Source organism: Hemitrygon akajei, chromosome 13, assembly GCF_048418815.1.
Source record: "Hemitrygon akajei chromosome 13, sHemAka1.3, whole genome shotgun sequence".
Lineage (NCBI taxonomy): Eukaryota > Metazoa > Chordata > Chondrichthyes > Myliobatiformes > Dasyatidae > Hemitrygon > Hemitrygon akajei.
In genome coordinates, this window is record NC_133136.1 from 108,364,965 (window position 1) to 108,389,936 (window position 24,972).

The window sequence follows — 24,972 nt, forward strand, 5'->3', positions numbered from 1 at the left end:
CTGAAGAGACAGCTGATTTTCGATCTACTTCCTCCCCGGACTATTCTCGCAGCTGCAGAGTTCATGTCTGTGGATTGTTGTGGTGCGTGAGCAGCTCTCCCCACTTGTCTCTCGTTCCCACTTCTGCTCCGGTCCTCTCTTATCGTCAATCCCACGGTAGGTTTATATTTTAAAGGGTTATTTCTGTGTGCTGGATAGTAAAGGTCGAACTGGCCTTAGCTGCAACCAGGAAGCTGCTGACGTCGGGACTGCCTGCGTTCGATGCCATTATACAATTTGGCTGCTGCTGTATTCGGGCAATTCATTAAGTTAGATTAATTATCTGTTTCTGACCCCTCGAATGGTCAACCCTGACAAAAATCCTTTGGAACTGCAAACCCCGCTGCTTTTTGTAAATTGTCCTTGATGTGGTGTCATTTTATCCGTGTGTCTGCAGCGGGTCTTAATGTCTACAAAGTCAGTGTCAATCGGGATACTAATAGCGTGACCCATCTCATAATCTATGTCCTCCCTGTCGCGTTGTAGATGTCAGCACGGTGTCCCATGTCATCAGCATTCCTTGTTATCAGAATGAAATGCAGGGTCTTCAGATTACGCAAGATGCTGTTAGAACTTAGTGGGAGTGTGGAGGGGGGAGGGAGTGGTTGGTTGGTGGGGGTATGAGAAAATTGTTAACATTTCCCCCTGAGAGGCATTCAGATGGTTTGCCACTGCCACAAGATTTCACTGTCTGTCTGGCTCCAGAATGCTTTAGTCACTGTTTTAATTTTTGGTTGGAAAATGTGAATGGCCTGGCCAGTGCTGTGAATAAGACCGGCTGCAGTCTGGTTAAAACGTTTACAGCCTGAACTGCTGTCAGATTCATTCACAGTTACCATCCACTATCTGCTAGAAAGGGAAAGGTTGGAACACCCGAAATGTGGCGTTCCTCTGGATTTCCAGCATCTGCAGAGTTTCCTGTGTTTAAAATAAACCTTGACCAGACTGATACCAAGTACAACCTTTATCACTTGTGCTCCACAACTGACGGATGACCATCCCCAGAAATGGAAGGTGAAATGGTCTTAAGATTGCACATATCAAAGATATCAATCGTAACATGTCATCACCTTCTTCAATGTGAATTTCACAACATAAAAGAATCTTAGATTCATATTTTTGTCATAAAATTAAAAAATCCTTCTGACCGGTATGTAGCCATGGCACTGACCTTTCCATACATAATACTTTGAGAGATTCCTCCCACACTGCCAGAATACATATTTCAGCAGCTGGCAGGAGGTACACTAGGAATGTTGAAACTACTTCTCACTGCAGCTTTGCTTGCTGCTGCAGCGCCTCATTTGTATTTCACTCTCCCGTGCTTTGACTTTCTTTTGTAGAGCATGCTGCATTTCCATCACTATATTTGCTTCTCCTGTCACCTTGTTTTATCTGTGGCCCCTCTGGTTCAAGTTCGCAGTGGCACCATCAGCATACTTGGCAGGCAACAGAGAGTTTCCTCTTCTGATGGTTGGAGGGAAGGAATGTTTCCTGTCTCCTAGACTTCAGGCTGGAGCTTCTGATTAAATACCCAATGTGCAACTGCTGCAAGGAATGGGTGTCCTTAAAAAGGAATGCTCTTTTAAAAGCAGCATGCACAACACACTGGAGGAACTCAGCAGGCCAGGCAGCATCTGTGGCAAAGAGTAAACAGTCGACATTTCGAGCCGAGACCCTTCATCCAGACTGGAAAGGAAGGGGTGGAGCCTGCTGATTTTCTCATGTTTATGCCCTTTTTAAAACTAACATTCTCCTGAGGGGCATTGCCACTTTGTGGGGTCCCAGCCTGCACCTGACTCATTCACTTGCCAGCTGGGGATTTAAATGGCGTACGGGGTCAGTTGTGGCACCTATGCTGCAGGTGGAACAGGTGCAGTAATAGATTTCAAGGTAAATACTTCAATAAGTCGATCTTTCGAATGGTATTATGAAAAAGGAATGGAGCTCGTGTGGGGACCAGAATCTGAATTAGGTTTATTATAAGACCATAAGATATAGGAGCAGAATTAGGCCATCTGACCCATTGAGTCTGCTCCGCCATTTCATTACGATTGTTCCAATTTTCCTCACAGCCCCACTCTCCTACCTTCTCCCCCTATCCTTTCATGCCCTGACCAATCAAGAATCTGTCAACCTCTGACTTAAATATTCATAGCCTCCACAGCTGCCTTTGGCAATGAATTCCACAGATTTACCACTCTGGCTAAAGAAATTCTTCCTCATCTCCATTTTAAAAGGATGCCCCTCTATTCTGAGGCTCTGTCTTCTGGTGTTAGACTCTCCCACCACAGGAAACATCCTCTCCACATCTATTCCAGCAAGGCCTTTCACCATTCAATAGGTTTCAATGAGGTCACCCCTTATTGTTCTGAATTCCAGTGAATACAGGACCAGAGCCATCAAATGTTCTTCATATGACAAGCCATTTAACCCTGGAATCATTTTTGTGAGTCTCCTTTGAACCTTCTCCAGTTTCAGCACATCCTTTCTAAGATAAGGGGCCCAATCCTGCTCGCAACCCTCCAGGTGAGACCTCACCAGTGCTTTACAAAGTTTCAACATTAAATCCTTGCTTTTATATTCCAGTCCTCTCGAAATTAATGCTACATTGCATTTGCCTTCCTCACCACAGACTCAAATTAACCTTTAAGGAATCCTGCACAAGGATGCCCAAGTCCCTTTGTGCCTGAGTTTTATTGTATTTTCTTGCCATTTAGAAAATATTTGACCCTTTCATTTCTTCTACCGAAGTGCCTGACCATACACTTCCCAACACTGCATTCCACCTGCCATTTCTTTGTCCATTCTCCTCATCTAAGATCTCTGTAGACTCCCTACTTCCTCAAAACCACCTTCCCCTCCACCTATCTTCATATCGTCTGTAAGCTTTGCAACGAAGCTACCGATTCCATCATCCAAATCATTGACGTATTATTATCTAGGACATAGTTTGTGAAATCAGTTGTTTTGTGGCAGCAATACAGTGCCATACATAGAGTACACTATAAACTACAATATCATATATGTGATATGTTGTGCAAATTGCAATGCATCCAGTTCTCTGCTTAGCCAGGAGTTGATTCTAGTCAAAGCAATTCATGACACAGAACAAGTTGAAAACATTTGTGCACTGTGCAGCTGATCAACACCGATTTTAAAGTGGAGTTTATATAAAAGTTGAGGGAAATTCCGAAAAGTCCAGAAGTGTCAGAATAATCAGAAGAGAAACCCTCTATGTATCTACATATTTTCCTCCATAATTGTACTTCAGGCACGCATGGAAAGAATATCAATGTATTTCACAACTCACAAAAAGCCCTGAACACTTCAGCCGGTCCAGCGTGGAAAGATGACAAGCAGTTGATAAGCACCCACACAATGGTCAAGTGACTATGCAAGAATGCATTGTACAGAAGTTTTACAGACCAGCCTCTTCTGAATATCTTTATTAGGGATTTTAGCCTGTTTCATAATCAGCTGTCATTTCCCCTATTTTTATTTTCACTTCTCTCCAATGGGACCATTAAACTGAGCAGCAATACACATGTAATCTGTCCCTAAGTCAGTGTAAATTCTTGGGGCAGAGGAACCACCCAGAATGTGACTGAGTCGCTCCCTCTATGTGCACTAATGGTGCCGGCTTTGATGTTTTGTGGAGGCCATTTGCAAACTTTATACTAGTATGTTGGAAGACAGTAGAATTCTAACCTCACTGCCCCACTCCCTCCAGGACACTGATAAGTTCTGGGTGTGACAGTGTTGCAGTGTGGTAATCTTTGAAGATGTGAAAGAGCAACTTGGTACTATAGTACAGTATGTTCTGATAGCAATGCACCTGTCTTTACCAGGACTGGTGAAATCTGCAGGCTTTATTGTTAGAATGATCTTGTGTGATAGAATACTTGTAATAATTTGTTCCAAAATCACATAGTGACCAGGGTCTCCATTTGATGAGACTGTGACTTTACACTGTATGTTCTGACAGCAATATTTATTTATCTATCACAGTGCTATGTGAGATACAGCACTGGAACAGGCCCTTCTGGCCCAATGAGCCAGCACTGCCCTTTTACACCCATGTGATCAGCTGACCTGTGAACCCATATCTATTTGAAATGTGCGAGGAAATGCACATGATCACAGGCAGAATGTACAAGCTCCTTACAGGCAGCAATTGAACCCGAGTCAATGGCACTGCAAGGTGTTATGCTGACTGCTCTGCTGTCTACAGTAGCTGTCGTTTCCAGCACAGGGGATATCTGCAGATGGTATTAGAATAATCTTGCACATTAAAATGATAATTTTTCCCCAAAACCACTGTGGCCAGGGTCTCCATTTGATGAAATTACTCAAAAACTTCTTGAGGTGTACAGAACACCACTGACTTAATTTTAGTATATTTTTCCCTCTTTTGACACCTGAGCATCTATCACTGTTCAACCCAAAACAGGGCCATTAACAATGACTATTGACAATGCTCAACTGGGTAATCTTTTGGATTGCATCAGCACGGTCATTCATCAGAGATTGCCATCTGAGAAGACTACAGTATTTTCTAAATGAAAATTAAAGTGCAAATTTGCCTTTTTCTGCTGAAAGAAATGAACTTCTTAAGTTCATGCAGAGTTTATTCTTTTCAAAACCAAGAGATCGACTGTACCTTAAAGAAGGAATTATAAAATGCAGATGACCATGGAAAGCTGCTTTTGGAGAAGTTCCTGCTTCTGTTTGGCACCTTTGCTTGGATGTAGTAGCAGTAGTGCATATGGAGAATGCATTTAATCACGTACCACTTGGAAGTCTTGGAGCAAATGTTTGGACCTAATAAGTTAGCAGTTTAGAAAGAAATTTGTTAGTGTGAACCAAATCTCTATCAAGTTATTGCAGCATTAGACATAATGTAGAGCAGGTTCTGTGCTGGGTCCACTTTCATCCTGTTTATATAAAAGTTGACTTAGAGAAAACAAGGACAATATTAAAAATTGCTAATGATGCAAGAGCATTTAGTTTGGTAAACAATTTTAGGAATTTCTGCAATTCCAGTTCTGAAGAAGGGTCTTCGTCTGAAACATTGACTGTTTGTTTATTTCCACGGATGCTGACGGATCTGCTGAGTTCCTCCAGCATTTTGGATTTACAGCATCTGCAGATTTTCTTGTGTTTATAATTTCAGAAATAATTAGGTTAATGAAATTGATAGATAAATAAAGTCATAACTGACATAACTGTGTCAGGTAAAGCTTTTATGTAAAAAGAACGCAAAGGAGAGAAAAAAGGGAATTAACATTTTTGAGAGCTGGCAGGTTGGGTTTGAAACCTGAACCTTAAATCTGGCTCTAACCTCATCATATCTTACTTTAATAGACATAACACATGGTAGGTAATTGAATCACTATTATAATGTGATTGTTTAGACACAATTTGATATTTAACTTTGGTTGACAGAATCTCCAAGTCTCAGCAAGCCTAGTTACATTCTGATATCCTCCTTCCCTTCTAATCTCATCACTAACTGTCTTCCCATTCCTCTCCACTCCGGGCTTCTCCAAACTTCTCCAGAATAGCTTTTCCTGATTCCATCACCTCTCAAATCTTTCCCTTGTTTTGGAGCCCAGCTTCGTTCAGGCCTCTGATTTGCCTTCATTTTTTCCCCCTGAGCATCATTCAGACTTTTCTTCTTCACTTTATTTTTATATTTCCTCATTCCCTGCCTAATGAGAGACTGATGCTTTATAAGGCATTGGTCGGAACACATTTGGAGTATTGCGAGCAGTTTTGGGCCCTTTATCCAAGAAAGGATATGATGGCATTGGAGAGGAGGTTCACGAGAATGATCTCAGGAATGAAAGAATTAAAGTTTGTGGAGTAATATAAACTAATAAGTGTAAGGGGTTTAGAGGGGGCTGAATGTGTTAAGTGTACCCAGGAAGGTTTCTTAAATCAACATGTGGATGGTCCAGTGAGAGGAGGCCTGGCTGGCCTACGTGTGGCTAATGAGCCTGGCCAGGTGACTGACCTTTCAGTGGGTGAACAGTGACCACAACTCCTCAACTTTCAGGATAGCTATAGATAAGGATAGGTATGGTACTTGTGGGAGAGTTTTAAATTGAGTAGGGTAAAGTATGGAGGCATTAGGCAGGAACTAAGAAGTGTAAATTGGGAACAGCTTTTCTCTGGCAAGTGCACATCAGACATGTGGAAGGTGTTTAAAGATCAATTGTACAGAATACAGAAAAGGTATGTTCCTGTTATAAGGAGGGACATGGATTGAAAGATAAGAGAACCTTGGATGTCCAGAGAGGTGATGGATTTAGTCAAGAAGAGAAAGAAAAGGTATGTAAAGCTTCAGAACGATGCACATGACGATTATAAAGGAGCCAGAAAAGAACTAAAGAAGGGAATCGGAAAGCCAGGAGGGGCTATTAAAAGTCTTTGGCAGGAAGGATTAAGGTGAATCCCAAGGTATTCTATACATACATTAAGAGCAAGAGGATAATCAGGGAGAGCGTGGGACCAGTCAAGGATAAAGGGGGGAGCGTTTGCTTGGAAATGAAGAATGTGAGTGAGGTCCTTAATGAGAACTTTGTTTCAGTATTTACCAATCAAAAAGACGAGATCATCTGTGCTGAGCATATATCTGCTTTAGTACATTTAGAGGTCAAGGAGGAGGAAGTGTTGGGCCTCCTAAAGAGTATTAAGAAGGTTAAGTTCCCAGGGCCTGTTGGGATTTACCCCAAATTATTAAAGGAGGCAAGAGATGAAATTGCTGGGCCCTTGACCAGTATCTTCATGTCCTCTCTAGCCACAGGGGAGTTCCTGGAGGACTGGTGAGTGGCTAATGCTGTACCTTTATCTAAGAAGGGAACAAGGGAAAATCTTGGGAACTATAGACCGGTTAGTCTCACGTCAGTTGTAGGGAAATTGCTGGAGAAAATTCTTAGGGATAGGATATATAAGCATTTGGAAACCCAATACCCTAGTTAGGAGGAGCCAGCATGGCTTTGTGTGTGGCCTTACCAACCTTACCTTACCAACTTGATTGAGTTATTTGACAAGGTGACAAGAGTGATAGATGAGGGTAGGGCAGTGGAGATTGTCGACATGGATTTTTGTATGGCGTTTGACAAATCCCTCATAGGAGGCTAATCCAGAAGATTAAGATGCATGGGATCTGTTGTGAATTGGCTGTTTGGATCCAGAACTGGCTTGTGAATAGACAACAGAGGGTAGTGGTTGAAGGGACTTAATTGAGCTGGAGGTCTGTACCTAGTGGTGATCCACAGGGATCTATGCTGGACCTCTGCTGTTTGTGATGTATATACAGTAGATGACCTGAATTAAAGCATAGATGGGTGGGTTAGTAAGTTTGTGGATGATACAAAGATTGGTGGAGTTGTGGATAGTGTAGAAGACTGACAAAGAATACGGCACAATATAGATCAGTTGCAGATACGGGCAGAGAAATGGCGGATGGAGTTTAACCCAGGTAATTGTGAGTTGTTGCACTTTGGTAGGATAACTGCAAGGAGACAGTACATGTTAAGGGCAAGATCCTTAAAAGTGTGGCAGACCAGAGAGATCTTAGATCCATCACTCCTTGAAAGTAGCTACACAGGTCGATAAGCTGATGGAATGCTTGTTCTGTGTTAGTTGAGACATTGAGTTCAAAAGTCAAGAGGTTATGTTGCAACTTCAGAACACTCTGTTTAGACCACATCTGAAGCATTGCATCCAGTTCTGGTCACCCCACTTAAGAATATTGAGGCTTTAGATGTTGGTGCAGAAGAGTTTCACCAGGATGCTGGCGGTCTTAGTGGGCTTGTGCAATCATGAAAGGTTGGATAAACTTGGGTTGCTTTTTCTCGCGCGCCAGAAACTGAAGGGAGATCTGATAGAAGTTTACAAGATTATGAGAGGCATAGATGGAGAGGACAGAGAGTATCTGTTTCCCAGAGTTGAAATGTCTAATACCAGAGAGCATGCATTGAAGGTGAGAGGGAGTAGGTTCAAAGGGGATGTGAGGGTAAGTTTTTTTTATTCAGATGTTCATGGATAACTGGAATGCACTGCCTGGCATGGTGGAAGAGGCAAATACATTGAAGGCTTTTAACAGATATTTGGATAGGCATATGGATGTAAGGAAGATGGAGGGATATGGACATGATGAAGGAATAGTGTTTCGGTGTTTTTCAGTTGCTTTTAGCTGTTTCAGCAGAACCTTGTGGGCTGAATGCCCTGTTCGTGTGCTGTACTGTTCTGTGTTCTATGAATCTTTAATAGCTTTTGTTTTCATTCGCTGGAATCAGTTTAGAAAAATGAAGGGGGATCTCATTGAAACCCATTGAATATTGAAAGGCCGAGATAAAGTGGACATGGAATGGGTGTTCCCAATATTGGGAGAGTCTAGGAACAGAGGATACAGCCTCAATACAAGGACATCCCTTTAGAACAGAGATGAGGAGGAAATTTTTTAACCAGAGGGTGGTGAATCTGTGGAATTCATTGCCGCAGATGGGGTAACTGTTTGGGTATACAGTTCTTAAAGTAGATGTTGATTGGTTCTTGATTAATAAGGGTGTCAAAAGTTATGGGGAGAAGGCAGAAGAATTGGGTTGAAAGGAATAATGAATCAGCCATGATGGTATGGTGGAGCGGACTCAAGAATGAATGGCCTAATTCTGCTCCTATGTCTGATGGCATCTTTGTTTCTGATGCTTCTGTGTTGGGGATCATCATCATTGAGGCTAATCGCACAGCATCTCCCTCCCATTGCCCTATGTTTATGTTTCTTCATCAGCATATTTTATCTTTCACAACACAAAGCACATAAAAAGAGCAGCTCTTTTTTTGTGTGTGTAAAATAGTTGATGTCCAAAGTTTAATTTTAGCTGCAGATAATGTAAAAAAGCTCTCAAAAGCATCACAATCTCTAATGGCCTCTATTAACTTTTTATTGGGCTATAAATGTCAATGCTAAGCTAACTATTAACACAAAAAGAAAATCAAGGAACCCTGCTAGATTTTAAATCATCTATGGAAGAAAATAATCCCTTCTAACAAACAGAAATATCATTTTGGCCAGTTATTGCAACATCAGAACAGGTTTTTGAACATTTCCTACACTTTCTGTGGTCAGACTGGTATTACAGTAACTAGATCTGAAATGAAATGTGTCTTGTCTTCACTTTGTCTCTATTTATTCCATGATGAACTAGATTTTAGGTTGCAAGTGCAGGAAGCAGAGAGGTGCTTATGCACCTGTGGATGTCCAACTGTGAGGTCCTCAATGCACTGGTGAGGGAATTGGAAGTTGAGGTCATTTGGTGAGGGTGTGGTCAGGAATAGTCTGCGATCAAATGTGAAGGAAAGCAATTTAGAAATAGCAATTTATTTTCCTACCTCTGTTCTCTTTTGCCTCCTACTGGGGAAACAAATGGGGTAGATGGTGAGCAGAACAAGGTTGGGAAGCTGAATGGCCTCTCCTGTGCAAATGATTTTCAGGAGTCTGAGAGGACAAAATAAAAAGCTGCACCTGCAGAAGAGCTGGTGAGTGACTATGCCTTGGATTGCCAATAATGTAAATTCTCTGTGAGGTAAAACCAATCCTGGGGAGGCAGTAGAAGTTTAACTCAGGATAAAGGCCGAACAGTCTGGGGCTCTCAAATTTCAGGTCTGAAAATACACCATCACTCCAGTGGTAACCTCAATAATCATGTGCTGGGAAAGACATTGCGAACAATGGACTCATGGGTAGGGTCACACACTCAAATCATTCTACTCAGACTATTTGTTGTTGATTTTATTTGGTTTTTCTGGTTATTGAATCAAAAGTCTGCAGTAATTCATTATTATTACTCTGCTTTCTTTAAGTTTAAGCAATGGAATGGATAGTGGATGCATGGGAAGCATGCTTTGAAAACTACTTTTGAATCACCATTTTGTTTGCCTATATTTGGGTGGTGCTGTCGAGTTGTGACCCTACCAAAGGAGGTGTAAGGCGTTTCTTCCCTCCGCTAGCCTGTAGGTCACCCTTGGGCAAGGTGCAGCTCCTGAGAACAGGTGGTGGGTGGTTGTATGAGCTGCTGGGACAAGTCCTGGTTATGCGACCACTGACAGCAGGCAGATAATCTCTGAAGAATATTGATAATGGCTGGGATCACCTGCCTTGTAAAGACACTGCCCATAAGAAAGCAAAGGTAAACCACTTCAGAAGAAAAAATTGCCAAGAACAACCATGTTCATGGATTGACCATGATCGTATGACACAGAACATGATGGTGATATTATGTTGGAGCAGTACCTTTGTGTGAAGATCTCACATTGAGGGCTGGAATTTTTAATATAAGGTTGATTGTGAAACCATATGTTTCCAAACTTAAATGGATGAATTCAAAGCAGCAATGCCCTTTTTATATGCCACTGTTGGCTAGAAAGAACAAAAATCTACAAATCAGTGAACAGACATGAGGCAAGGGCAGTGGAAACACACATGTTATTGCAGACATGGGGGTGTTCATTTCGTGAGACTGTCCTTGCAGGCTCCATTTTGTGAACTGAATCATGGATGACTTAACCTGAGCAACACCTGAGACCACTTTCAGATAGGAACCACTTTATTATGCAAAATGCAGGCTTGCAGAAAGAGCAGCCAAGAGCAACACACACAAAATGCCAGGGGAACTCAGCAGGTCAGGCAGCATCTATGGAAATGCATTAACACCCGATGTTTCGAGCCGAGACCCTTCTTCAGTACTGGAAAGGAAGGGGGAAGATGCCAAAATAAAAGAGGAGGGGTGGGAGAGGAAGGAGGACCAGTGAGAAGTTGATAATTGAAGTCAGGTGGGAGGGAAAGGTAAAGGTCTGGAGAAGGAGGAATCTGATAGGAGAGGAGAGTGGACTGTGGGAGAAAGAGAAGGAGGGTCACTGGGAGAGAGGACAGGTAGGTGAGGAAATGAAGTAAGAGGCTAGAAAAAGAAGGAAGAAGGGGAAAAAATTATTGGAAAGAGAAATCAACGTTCATGCCAACAGTTGGAGACTACCCAGACGGAATATGAGGTGATGCTCCACTACTCTGAATGTGGCCTCATTGTGGCAAAAGAGGAGGCCATGGACTGACATGTCAGAACAGGAATGGGGAAAGGAATTAAAATGGTTGGCCAGTGGGAAATTCTGCTCTTGGTGGAGGGAGTGGAGATGCTCGATAAAGCGATTTCCCCTATTTTACATCGGGTCTCACCAATGTATAAGCATTTGCATCGTGAACACCAGATACAATAGACAACCCCAGCAGATTCATAGATGAGGTGTTGCCTAACCTGGAAGGACTGTTTGAAGCCTTGAATGGAGGAGGTGAATGGGCAGATGTAGCATTTCTGTCACTTGTAGGGATATGTGCCAGGGGGGAGATTAATGGGGAGGGAGTAAACCCTGAAGAAAGCAGAGGGTTGCAGGACTGGGGAGGATGGGTTAGGATCCGATTTAACGGGTGATAGCCTACTATCTGGTCATCTGGCCCTGTGTTCAGCTGACCTGGCTTGAGTCAGTCTGAGTTGGAAAGAACAAAAATACTTTACCCAAGACACAAGGCTGAAGGAAGAGCCATAAAGCAATACTGCTTGTAGCCCTGGGCCACATCTAATGAGAAGCTGACACAGTTCAGTCAGATGAGCTTCAGCCAATGAAACTGAAACATCGTAGATTGTTCTGATAAGGGAGATACGAAGTGAAGGATTTTGGGTGCACAGGCAGTAACAACTGTGTGGAGATCAACCATCACACAAGTGAATGACTGCACGTCAAAAACACAAGATTACATCAGAATCAGGAAGAACACCTGGCCAGCATCGACTCCTTTTCCCGTGTATTTTCTCTTCTTTGACTGTCCACGGAAGGTCGGAGATACTTAGTGGGTGTGCACACAGGTACTTAGTTGTCTCATATGTTTGCTCGTGGAGCCAATAAAGTTACTCGCCAGTAAATACAGATGCTCTGTGCACCTAACTGATCATTATTATTGAGGATAATCCTTGTAATAGCACTATCTCTATTCTTCTTGTTCTTAGTCAGTCCCTTCAGATTAAAAAGGACTTGTGATCACTCCATTTGTAAGGTGCCATTTACACCGTGTGCCTTGATTCCGTAATGTTAATTCTGAGACATAGTTTCATATCAGTCCTGTCATCATTTCACTTTAATCCATGCAGGGTGAGCATTACTGACTCATTAAGTGTTTGATGCTGAGTCCCCTTGAATCATCAATATCTCTGTGTTGAAGGTATCCCACAACAGTTTTTTAAGGAGTTCATTGGTATAAGATGTGGCTTGGATTTGGAGATGATCTTGTGCACTTCTTGACAGGTGGTTGGTGTGACGGTTATTGTTGATAAAGCCACACCCCAGCAAACTGGTGCAAAGTAACTGTACATACTGTCTGTAGGATATGCTACTATGCAAAGGCCAGGTCCACTGGTGAAATGAGCACATGATAAGTTAAAGTGCCAGCATTTTTCATGTTTACTAGACACAGCTGAAAATGAAATGCTTGCTAGTCATATGGTAAAACCGTGGCTTATTCCTCTGGATCCAGAAAATGATAATGCAATGTCAATTGTATCCAGTGTGGGGAAGTGGAGTGAAATTCCTCCTGCAAGAAGTGGCTTGCATCTGTAAGCAAGAATTGGGATAGCATGGTAGCATAGTGGCTAGCACAATGCTTTACAGTACCAGTGACGGGTTCAATTCCTGCTGTCTGTAAGGAGTTTGTACGTTCTCCCCATGAACGTGTGGGTTTCCTCTGGGTGCTCCTGTTTTCTCCCAGAGTCCAAAGATGTGCCGGTTGCTAGGTTAATTAGTCATTGCAAATGGTCCCTTGATTGGGCTAGGATTCAGCTGGAGGTTCTTGGGTGGCCCGGCTAGAAGGGCTGTTTCCGCACCCTATCTCAATACAAGTAATTAAATTTGTTCTGTTCCTGTTGTGTAGTCACATTGTTTCATTGTGATACCTCACTCGGATCTGACAGTCTTTCTTTTTCTGCGCACGATTCTCTCGATTGATTTCTTTGACTTGGTATTCCCCAGCCAAGAAATCACCGTCAGCTGTGACCTTTGCCAAGTCTGCATCTTTTTTTCTGCCAACTCCAACGTACTAGCTACAGATTTCTTTTGACACTGAAAAATACATCTGTTTATTATTTGCATTATTAATCTGTTTAGAAAGGCCAATCACTTAGCATAACATTGTTAAGGAAATAATAAATAACCATTATGTCTGTTGAAATACAGGAAGCTTGGTAAGTCATTTCTCATGGCAAATCTGCATACAATTAAATACCAGCAAGCCATCCCGAAGAAGGGTCTCGGCCCAAAATGTCGGCTGTTAGATAGATGCTGCCAGGCCTGCTGAGTTCCTCCAGCATTTTGTGTGTTGCTTTGTATTTCTAGATTCTGCAGACATTCTCGTCTTTATAATTAACTGCACAATGCGGTCTTTTTCTTCTAGCCAGCGATGACACATTACCCAGGGAAAGTGACAAATATTACACCTCCATTCAGAAAGGGGAGAGAAGAAAGGTTGGGAACTAATGACCGACCTGTAATGCATCAGTAAATTGTTTGTCACTATAATTAGAAAAGAATAAGCAAGCAGCTAGAAGGAAAGGAACCGTAAGAAAAATTGCCAATGGATTTGAGAATATATCAAAATATTTTTTTCTCCCAGAAGATAATAGATGTGGTTGCTGTTTATGTCATGTGATCTCTCAGAAAGCATTAAAATGACATTTATAAAATAACAGAGAAATAACATAGTAACAGTGCCCTTCTCGATAGACAGGAGGCACTTTAGGGTGAGAGTATCGAACTATACCTTGAGTACCAAATTTTATGATGCCATAAATAAAATACAAGAACTATCGTGTGAAAATACAAAAATTATCAAACTGTGGATCTGTAGATTTAAAAGAAACGTTAACATGAATCCTGCAAGGTTTATAAAAGAGACCCAGTGTAAAAGGCAGAAGGAAATGGTGACTATGTAGAAGTCTCCTGGCATCTGGACATCACGAAAGCACTTCTCACCGACCTGAACTTGCCATTATTTCTAGATTCTGCCACTTACCCGTCTCTGAGAAAGCTTGCCACCTGTTTAAATGTTGGCAGGACCTAGCATGGCCAGCTGGGTAGATTCCAACCTGTTGGCATGAATATTGACTTCTCCTTCCAATAAAAAATTCTCTCCCTATTTCCTCTTCCTCTATTCCCCACTCTGGCCTTTTACGTCTTCTGGCCTGCCTACTTCCCTCCCATTTCTCGACCTCACTGTCTCCATCTCTGGAGATAAACTGTCAACTGATATCTTTTATAAACCTACTGATTCCCATGATTATCTCAGCTATACATCTTCCAGCCTATATCCTGTAAAAATGCCAAGGTCCCTTCCTCCTTCCCTTTCTCCTATGGTCCACTCCTCTCTCCTGTCAGATTCCTTTCTGTCCAGCCCTTTACCCTTCCTACCACCTTCCAGCTAGCCTCCTTTCCCTCTCCCCACCTTTTTATTCTGGCATCTTCCCCCTTCCTTTGCAGTCCTGAAGAGTTTTGGCCTGAAATGATGACTGTCTATTCGTTTCCAGAGAGGTGCCTGACCTGCTGAGTTTTTCTAGTATGTTTTTGGAAAGCAGGGCAAGAGCTGATGTGTGAAAGGGAAGTGTGCAACATGATGAATGCTGTGAGTCATGTTCCACTTCTCATTCAGTGAAAACAGGCTTTGGATACCGGTTAATAAAGGATTAATTTCTAAAATTATATACAAGGGAACAATAAAACTTGATTGATTTTGGGCAAAAGCAAGATATTCCAAATATTAAAAAAAACACCATGGGATCACCTTGCCAGCTTTGGACAAAAACTGGGAAAATCCTTGAAGCTTTCTCTATGTGAAAAAAATGTTTTGGCATTTCTATTTCATGTAAATAGGTTTATCTAAGCCCACCATCTCTGATCTTATTGCAAAATCAGCTGAAAATAATTAATTTTTAAAGCAAAAAAAAGGCAGTAATATTTAAAAGGGAAATTAAGTCGTGATGGAATAGTTTTTGTTATTTAGATTTAAACAAAGGTAAATATGCTATTTTAATAAATGAAGTGGTTTCATTTTTGAGGTGCTGAGGTATATTGGTGAAGCTTGCAGAGTGCTAATGGTGCCAAGTATCCTTTGTCAGGAATGTGAATCAGAGAATCAGGTGAAAGGGGTCAAATTTCTCAAGGTCATTAAAATGAATTAGCTATAAATCAGGAGCTCAATGGATTTAAGGACTTGACCTCCAGGCCCAGTTCTCTGCAAGATCAAGAATCTTACTTTCAATGCCAAGAGCAGACTTTCACAGCATACACAGTATCAGATAAAGTTCTGTGGGTAAGCTTAACTATTTGAAAAGTAAATTTGAAGAGAAGGCTTAGCCCTATTTGGACCAGACCCTCATTTCCTGTAAGCAGGAAATGAATTACTAGCTGTGTTAAAGATAGCACACAGGCAGATTTCACACTGTCACAATCCTAGAAGAAAGTTATGAATAGCATTAGAATGCGGTTTAATGATAGTCATAATAGTACCAGCTTGGTTCACAGTTTCAGTCCTATCCTCTCAATCAGGTTCAGAGCCACACTGCTACATATCCCACTTATCACTCTTTCCTGTGACCTCCAATGCTGTTCTGCCCTCAAGCCAAACCAGCTTGCGACTTCCTTCTCCACGTCGAGAAAGCTAAGAAAATGCCTTTTATCTCTGGCCATAACTTAAGCTCTTTTCTCCCCCATGCATTGGAACGTTTTGCTTTCCATCCAGTTTTTCTGATTCTAGGCTCACTGACAAACAATCTGCTGGTGGAACTCAATGGGTCAAGCAGGATCTGTAGGATAAAAAGGGATAGTTGACGTTTTAGGGTTGAATCTTTAGATACCATTAGCACTTTAGATTCCAGCATCTGCCTGTCTTGTGTCATCATGTCCTCATTCTTTGCTGTTCAATTTGTACTCTTTGTCTATCCTGCCTCGTTTTGCTTCTTCTCTGTCAACAGCCTACAAACACTGTTTGAACTCCCCTCACTGCCTCTTCTTGTCCCTTCCATTGCCTGCTCTTCACCCTTCCCCCTTAATCCTATTTCTTTCTGCAAATGCGCTATCCCGGATACTTCGCCGCACCAGTTTTTGGGAAGGTGGGATAACATCTGCGGTAGTGGGAAGTGCTATTCTCAGAAAAGTACCTAATCAAGTACACAGAGACCGCAAGCCTGAGGTTTCCACTGCTGAGATCATCAGGTCAATGCATCTGCCGTTGGAACCAAGGGAAAAGTGGATTGGTCCGTGTTAATCTCTCGGAGTTAACCCCGATATGGTGCCCAGATTCCTAAAATATACTGATGAATGTCATGGAGCATCAGGGAAGGACCTCTGTATTGGCATACAGTTTCAATTCAGTTCTGAGTAGGGCATGGACTAATGGCATAAAACTGCCTTAATTTTGCACCAATTGGCATTCTCACCTGGAGATTACAGGATGGCTGAGGTGGCAGATGGAAAGGAGATCTCATTGGAGTGGGTATGTGATGATTTACAGCAAATTAGAACACGGGCAGAGAAGAAGAAGAAGCTATTTAACTGTTGATGTTATTGTGCTTGATTTTGGCACTGGGTGCCTGAAATGAACAAGCAGGTTTCCATTACTCAACACAACCCTCCTTAACTCTGTTGAGCTTAGCTGAACAGTTGAAAGTCACAGGCATTTTTAAATGCCTTCCTGGCTTCTGCTGCCCCTGACTCTGTTATCTTCTTCAGTCCTCAGACCTTCCAGATCACTTCCAAATCTGATCAGACACACATCCCTGATTTTATACACTTCACCTCTGGGAGTCCTGCCACCAGCTGTCAAGATCCTAAGCAAAATCCTCTTACTGAACTTCTGCCTCGCACTGCTCTCTATAGCCTACCTCTCTGATCGAAGTTTTACCCTTCCTGAAATGTTATGGGTGATACCAAAATGTATCCCCAGCAACTGATTGCTTCCAAAAGGTGAGTTGAAGGTTGCTAGAATCTACCTCTTGCTGTTGAGCTCTGCACATTAAAAACCTCTTCTTGACATCAAGCACATCAAAGCGTTTGACTGCTTTGTTCACATAGCTTTATCAGATTCTTAATGAGTATACAATTTCCACCTGCAGTTCTTACTAAATTCTACAGTATATTCATATTATTGGGCCTCCATTGCTCAAGACTTGGAGTTCAAACGTAGAGGGATTTTGTTGCAATTGTATAATGTGTTGTTGCTGGGGTTCAGTACCCTTAATTAAGAAAAGATATATTTATATCGGAGGCCCTTCAGAAGACATTGACACAGTTAGTTTCTGGGCTAGGGTAGTATAGTCATAGTTAATAGTCTGTAAGTTGCACCCCTGTGAAAACAGCAGGGCAGCTTTGACCCTGAGGGTTTCCTAAGATGTTGTATCATGCTTTGAGCAACTGTACATGTGAATGGATGCTATCTTTAAACCCGTTGTCATGCAAAAATATGGTTTAAACGGTGTCTTTGCATTGTAACAGTGCATATAAATTGTATGTTATTTGTAAATGATGTATGTTGCCCCAGGCCGAGGTATGATTCCTGTGGTTAAGGAGGTGAAATTGCTGTGGGAATATCTGCTCGATTCCCAATTAAACTTGTCACATTGTTTTGCTTTGTCTCTTCAAGCTTGCTATTCAGATTTATTTATCACGTGCACACTGAAACACAGTGAAACGTGCCATTGTGTTAACAACCAACATATCCGAGGATGTGCTGGGGGCAGCCCGCAAGTGTTGCCACACATTCTAATACCTACGAGGCTTGCCCACAATGTTTGGCGCCATAACACAGAACACAATAAGTGACAGAACAACTCCCACCCGCCCGCCCGCCCATGCACGTACGTGGTCTGACAACCCCAGGACAGGCTCTCCCTGGGCCTCCAGCCTCTGGTGGACTAATGGACTGGGGTGTGTTGCTCCAGGATCTGGGGGTAAGTTGTCAGCTGCACTGCCCTCAGATTCTCAGTGTGGGTGAGTCATGTTCTTAGTCTACACAAAGTACACTGCAGATCTGTGGTCAAATTAAGACAAACAAAAAAGCTGGATGAACTCAGCAGGTTGGGCAGCATCCGTTGAAAGGAGCAGTCAACATTTCGGGCCGAAACCCTTCGTCAGGTCTAAAGAAGGAGGGGGCAGAGGCCCTATAAAGAAGATGGGGAGAGGGTGGAAAACCAATCAGAAGAAAGATCAAGGCGTGGGGCAGGGGAAGCAGAGAGGGGATAGGCAGGAGAGGTGAAGAACGAGTCTAAGGGGAAAGCACTATGGGTAGAAGAAGGCAGAGTCATGAGAGGTGATAGGCAGTTAGAAGAGGAGACAGAGAGGTGGGATGAGAGAAGGGAGAGGGAGGGAATTACCGGAAGTTGGAGAATTCGATGTTCATACCAAGGGACTGGAGACTATCCAGACGGTATATGAGATGTTGTTCCTCCAATGGAAGTTCGGCCTCATCATGGCAGTAGAGGAGGCCATGTACGGACATATCCGAATGGGAATGTGAAGCAGAGTTGAAGTGGGTGGCAACCGGGAGATCCTGTCTGTTGTGGCAGACGGAGCGGAGGTGCTTGATGAAGCGGTCCCCCAATCTGCGTCGGGTCTCACTGATGTAGAGGAGGCCGCACCGGGAGCACCGGATGCAATAGATTACCCCAACAGACTCACAAGTGAAGTGTTGCCTCACCTGGAAGGACTGTTTGGGGCCCTGAATGGTGGTAAGAGAGGAGGTGTAGGGACATGTGTAGCTCTTACGCTTGCAGGGATAAGTGCCAGTTGGGAGATCTGTGGGGAGGGACGTGTGGACCAGGCAGTCGCGGAGGGAACGATCCCTGTGGAAAGCAGAGAGGGGTAGAGAGGGAAAGATGTCCTTAGTAGTGGGGGAAGTTGGGGAGGATCATGTGCTTGATCCGGAGGCTGATGGGGTGGTAGGTGAGGACAAGGGGAACACGGTCCCTGTTGCAATTTTTGCATTTGGCAGGGTGGGAAGAGCTATAATCAAGGTAGTTATGGGAGTCAGTGGGTTTATAGAAGATGTCAGTGGACAGTCTGTCTCCAGAGATGGAGACCGAGAGATCGAGAAAGGGGAGAGAAGTGTTCGAGATGGACCAAGTGAATTTGAGGGCTGGGTGAAAGTCAATGAAACTGACGAGCTCAGCATGGGTGCAGGAAGCAGCACCAATGTAGTCGTCAATGTAGCGAAGGAAAAGTTGGGGAGCAGTACCAGTATAGATTTGGAGCATAGACTGTTCCACATAACCCACAAAGATGCAGGCATAGCTGGGGCCCATGTGAGTGCCCATGGCTACGCCCTTGGTCTGGAGAAAGTGGGAAGAGCTGAAAGAGAAGTTATTAAGTGTGAGTACCAGTTCTGCCAACGGGAGGATTGTGGTGGTGTTGGGGAACTGGTGAGTTCTATTGTCCAGAAAGTAGTGGAGGGCTTTGAGGCCTTCTGGATGGGGAATTGAAGTGTATAAGGACTGGATATCCATTGTGAAAATGAAGCGGTTGGGACCGGGGAACTGTAAGTTATTGAAGAGGTGGAGGGCATGGGATGTATCCTTGATGTAGGTCGGGAGTGACTGAACTATGGGTGACAAAATGGAGTCAAGGTAGGCAGATACAAGTTTGGTGGGACAGGAGCAGGCCGAAACTATAGGCCTACCAGGGCGATCATGCTTATGGATCTTGGGGAGGAGGTAAAAGCGAGCAGTACGGGGTGTGGAGATTGAGTTTTTTGGCTGAGGATGGAAGGTCTCCGGAATTGATAAGGGCAGTAATGGCATAGGAGACAATGGTTTGGACCACACTACTAAGGACATCTTTCTCTCTCTACCCCTCTCTGCTTTTCACAGGGATCATTCCCTCTGCGACTGCCTGTTCCACACGTCCCTCCCCACAGATCTCCCACCTGGTACTTATCCCTGCAAGCGTAAGTGCTACACCTGTCCCTACACCTCCTCTCTTACCACCATTCAGGGCCCCAAACAGTCCTTCCAGGTGAGGCAACACTTCACTTGTGAGTCTGTTGGGGTAATCTATTGCGTCCGGTGCTCCCGGTGCGGCCTCCTCTACATCGGCGAGACCCGACGCAGATTGGGGGACCGCTTCGTTGAGCACCTATGCTCCGTCCGCCACAACAGACAGGATCTCCTAGTTGCCACCCACTTCAACTCTCCTTCACATTCCCATTCGGATATCCCATTCCATACATGGCCTCCTCTACTGCCATGATGAGGCCAAACTTCCATTGGAGGAACAACATCTCATATACCGTCTGGATAGTCTCCAGTCCCTTGGTATGAACATCGAATTCTCCAACTTCCGGAAATTCTCTCCCTCTCCCTTCCCCATCCCACCTCTACTCTGTCTCCTCTTCTAACTGCCTATCACCTCTTGCATGACTCTGCCTTCTTCTACTACCCATAGTGCTTTCCCCTTACATTCCTTCTTCACCACTCCTGCCTATCCCCTCCCTGCTTCCCCTCCCCCACCCCTTGATCTTTCCTCTGATTGGTTTTCCACCCTCCCCCCACCTTCTTTATAGGGCCCCTGGCTCCTCCTTCTTTAATCCTGACGAAGGGTTTCGACCCGAAACGTTGACTGCTTCTTTCAACGGATGCTTCCCAACCTGCTGAGTTCATCCAGCTTTTTTGAAAGTCATGTTCTTAGTCTGTTTTGGATGCTGCACTGATTCGAGTTTCCTGGTGTCTGTGTTTTCCTAGAGACAGGGTGCATCGAGTCTTCTCAGTACTTTCATCCCATCTTAATTCATCATTATTCCAGATCCCAGCAACTCTAGTCATTATTCCTTCTTGACTCATCTTTCTTTAGGACATTTTTGAGTTATCACCCTTTAATAAACTGTTTGAAAAGTTAATTCTGTATTCCTTGGTGTTTAGGAAAATCAGGGAAGATGATACTGAAACATGTAAGATTCTAAGAAGGTGTGATAAGAGTGATGTTAAAATATTTCTAGTGATGGGAGAATTTTGTATGAAGAGAAATGAAGTGTGTGTGTGTAGTTGAGGCGGGAGAGCACCTGAGAGAAGCTTTTCTTCTCACAGAAGTGAATCTCTGGAATTCTCTTTTGCAGAAGGTTGAGGAAGCTAAATCATTGACTGTTTAACTAGGAAGTAATTCATTTTTGAAAGGTCAGCAAATTGACGATTGTGGAGAAGTGATCATTATGAATGGTAAGGCAGGATTGGGGAACCAAGTTCTTTTTTTAGCGTGTCACACCAGACAGTCAGTCATTCTTGTCTGGCGTGTGGTGTCAGGATTGGTCTCCTTTCGGATTAACCAGGTTACGATATGAACACTCCCAACCCGACCCTGAGTGGCTAGCTCGACGCTCAATCCGGCACGGGTGGAAAGCGCGCTCGGGGGTGGCCTGACTTGGATTCGAACTCAGGAGCCTTTGCTCCGGAGTCTGGCGCTGATGCCATTGCACCACCAGCCAGCCGGGGAACCAAGTGATCTATACCTGCTTTTATTTTCTTGTGCGCTTTCTGTATCCAGACTGAACCTCAACTTGTGGGTGTAGTTCTACTGCAGTTTGCTTCTACCACCAACTGACTGACCCTTGATTATGCCTCTCCCACTCTGTCACTTGCAAGAATGCCATTCTCTTTTCTTAGTTCCTCCATCTCTGCTGCATCTGTTCTTGTGATAAGGGCATCTAGCCTAGGTTATCCAAGATGTCCTCCTTTTTCAGAAATGCGGTTTCTCCACACTTCCTCCCTCCATGCTATTGATGAATTCCTCACCATATCTCAATTTTCCACACTTTTGCCCCCACCCCATTTTACCCCCTATCCCTGCGAATAGTTCCCCTAGTCCTTAACTGCCACCCCACTGGGCTATTTATCCAACAAAACATTTTTTGTAACTTCCTCTATCTACAACAGGAGCACACCACCATCCACAGCTTCCTCTCCACTTCCCAAAGGGATCACTCTGGCCATGCCTCCCTCATCTTGTTCAAAGTTAAGCCACATTTATATAACCGCGCTCTGACACTAAATTGTTGTTCTCCGTCCTCAGGAGCTGTTCTTTCTTTAAGTGATTTACCCCTGGTCACATTATAGAGTCACAGAGTCATACAGCATTAAAACACGCCCTTCAACCTAACTTGTTCATGCTGACTGTGTTGCCCAGTGAGCTAGTCCCATCTGTCTGTGTTTGGCTCATAATGCTTTAAGTCTCTCCTATCCACCTACTTCCAGGATGCCTTTTAAATGTCGCAAAAGTGCCTGGCTCAGCCATTATTTCTGGGAGCTCATCCCAAATACACACCACTCTTTGCACGGAGAAGCTGCCCCTGATGTCCCCTTTAAAACTTGCATCTCTGATTTATACCTGGGCCCTCTTGCTTCAGTATCTCCTCTCTGGGGTAAAAGATGATGTTCTTTCATCCTGTCTAACCTGCTTATGATCTTATATACCTCCGTTAGGTCACCCCTCAATTTGCTACGTTCCAGAGAATGAAACCCTAGTTTATCAACCTCTCCATGTAACTCAGCCTCCCCACCCACCCCAGCCAATTCTCAATATCCTGGCAAATCACTTCTGTGCTCTTTTCAGTTTGGAAACTCTTTTCTGTAACAGGGTGACCAAAACCTTAGTCTTTCCAAGTGTGACTTTATCAATGGCTTATGTAACTGCAAAGTAGCTTTGCAACTCCAATGTCCTAACTGATGAAGGCCACGCAGTCTATCTACATGTATTGACAGTTTTAGTGACATTATAATAGTTCTACTCATAAACTTGCAGTCTTCCTCCTTCTTGGTAACGGTTGGATCCTGATACTTTCAGAAGTTCTTCAGAAGTTAATTATGAGGAATAAACCTTGTTGCTTAAGGCCATTTTATTAAAAGTTACAAGTGCGGACAATGGAGAAGAAAGAGGAGCTGAGAGAACAAAGAAAAGAAAGGAAAAAACAATCATGTTTTCTCAAGCTCAGACTAGAGATAAAATTACAGTGATAGTAGTTAACCTACAAACTGGTCAGATTCATGTGGTGTGACAGCTGAAAACTAAAAGGCTTCTAGAAAAAGACAGAATCAACTACTGTAATTACTGGAAAATTCACTGAACAACCATATGTAGGTGATTACATAAAATTACAAGCAACCATAAGAAATTTAAATACAGGAAAAATATAAGGAGAATAACAATTTTACATCTCCATCCAACATAACACATGCTGCCCAGAAAACAGACATGATTGCTGTATTGTGCTACATGATAACAGATCCCTGTGTCAGTCCACATTTGATAATTCTACTAGATAGATAGATAGATACTTTATTCATCCCCATGGGGAAATTCAACATTTTTCCAATGTCTCATACACTTATTGTAGCAAAACTAATTACATACAATACTTAACTCAATATAAATATGCATCTAAAATCACCCTCTCAAAAAGCATTAATAAATAGCTTTTAAAAAGTTCTTAAATAGTTTACTAAGAAATACATTGAATGGTAACTTAAGCTCAGTCCTGACCCCGGCACTTTAACATATCTTACCCCTGGCGTTTGAATTGTAAAGCCGAATGGCATTGGGGAGTAATGATCTCTTCATCCTGTCTGAGGAGCATTGCATCGATAGCAACCTGCCGCTGAAGCTGCTTCTCTGTCTCTGGATGGTGCTATGCAAAGGATGTTCAGGGTTTTCCATAATTGACCGTAGCCTACTCAGCACCCTTCGCTCAGCTACCGATGTTACTTTGCCCACGACAGAGCCCGCCTTCCTTACCAGCTTATTAAGACGTGAGGCGTCCCTCTTCTTAATGCTGCCTCCCCAACACGCCACCACAAAGAAGAGGGCGCTCTCCACAACTGACCTATAGAACATCTTCAGCATCTCACTACAGACATTGAATGACGCCAACCTTCTAAGGAAGTACAGTCGACTCTGTGCCTTCCTGCACAAGGCATCTGTGTTGGCAGTCCAGTCTAGCTTCTCGTCTAACTGTACTCCCAGATACTTGTAGGTCTTAACCTGCTCCACACATTCTCCATTAATGATCACTGGCTCCATATGAGGCCTAGATCTCCTAAAGTCCACCACCATCTCCTTGGTCTTGGTGATATTGAGACGCAGGTAGTTTGAGTTGCACCATATCACAAAGTCCTGTATCAGTTTCCTATACTCTTCCTCCTGTCCAGTCCTGACACACCCCACTATGGCCGTGTCATCAGCAAACTTCTGCACATGGCAGGACTCCGAGTTATATTGGTCCCCTGCGGCGCTCATCTCAGGATTCTTGGTGACATTAGAGTTACTCTATAAATGTGAATCAAGGTTGTATTGATCTTTGTCACTCAGATCTCGCTTTTACTTCCTTTTTGACAGCTCAGAGGACATCTGAAAGGAAATATTACCCACTGTTTCCTTTCATCTACTTCTAGCTGATATTTTCCTCCAGCTTTTGAGTTCTTTCAAGCACTTGTGCAAACTCATCTACAGCTTATTGAGGGTAGAATTTGCACTTGGAGTAGCCTGCACTCTCTTCTCTCACTCTCTCAAATACTTCTTTCCATTCTCTAGGTTTTGTTATATTCACCTAGTACTTTCCCAGAGGCATCACAGTCATTTAGTTATATGTTGTGAGCATGTGTTTTGTCTCTTTCAAGTTTCCTTGCAAATGTCTAAGGAATGATATTACATGTTGCATCCCTGTCTACTTGGGCCTGTATTGTGTCTCTCTGCTTCTAGTTCTGCATTGAGTTCTTGGCCTCCTCTATTCTGTTCATACAGTATATTGAAATTCCTCTCTGGCTAGAATTAATAATGATTTTTATCTCATCTAATTCT

General features: G+C 43.2%; 1 protein-coding gene across 1 annotated transcript in view; it reads left to right on the top strand.

Annotated features, from left to right (window-relative positions):
• Positions 1-41: 41 nt before the first annotated feature.
• arhgap24 (Rho GTPase activating protein 24) overlaps positions 42-24,972 on the top strand; it is a 465,634-nt gene continuing 440,703 nt past the window's right edge. Inside the window, exon 1 of the mRNA XM_073065242.1 lies at positions 42-156. The gene's annotated coding sequence lies outside the window, so the exon portion shown is untranslated. The remainder of the gene's footprint in view (positions 157-24,972) is intronic.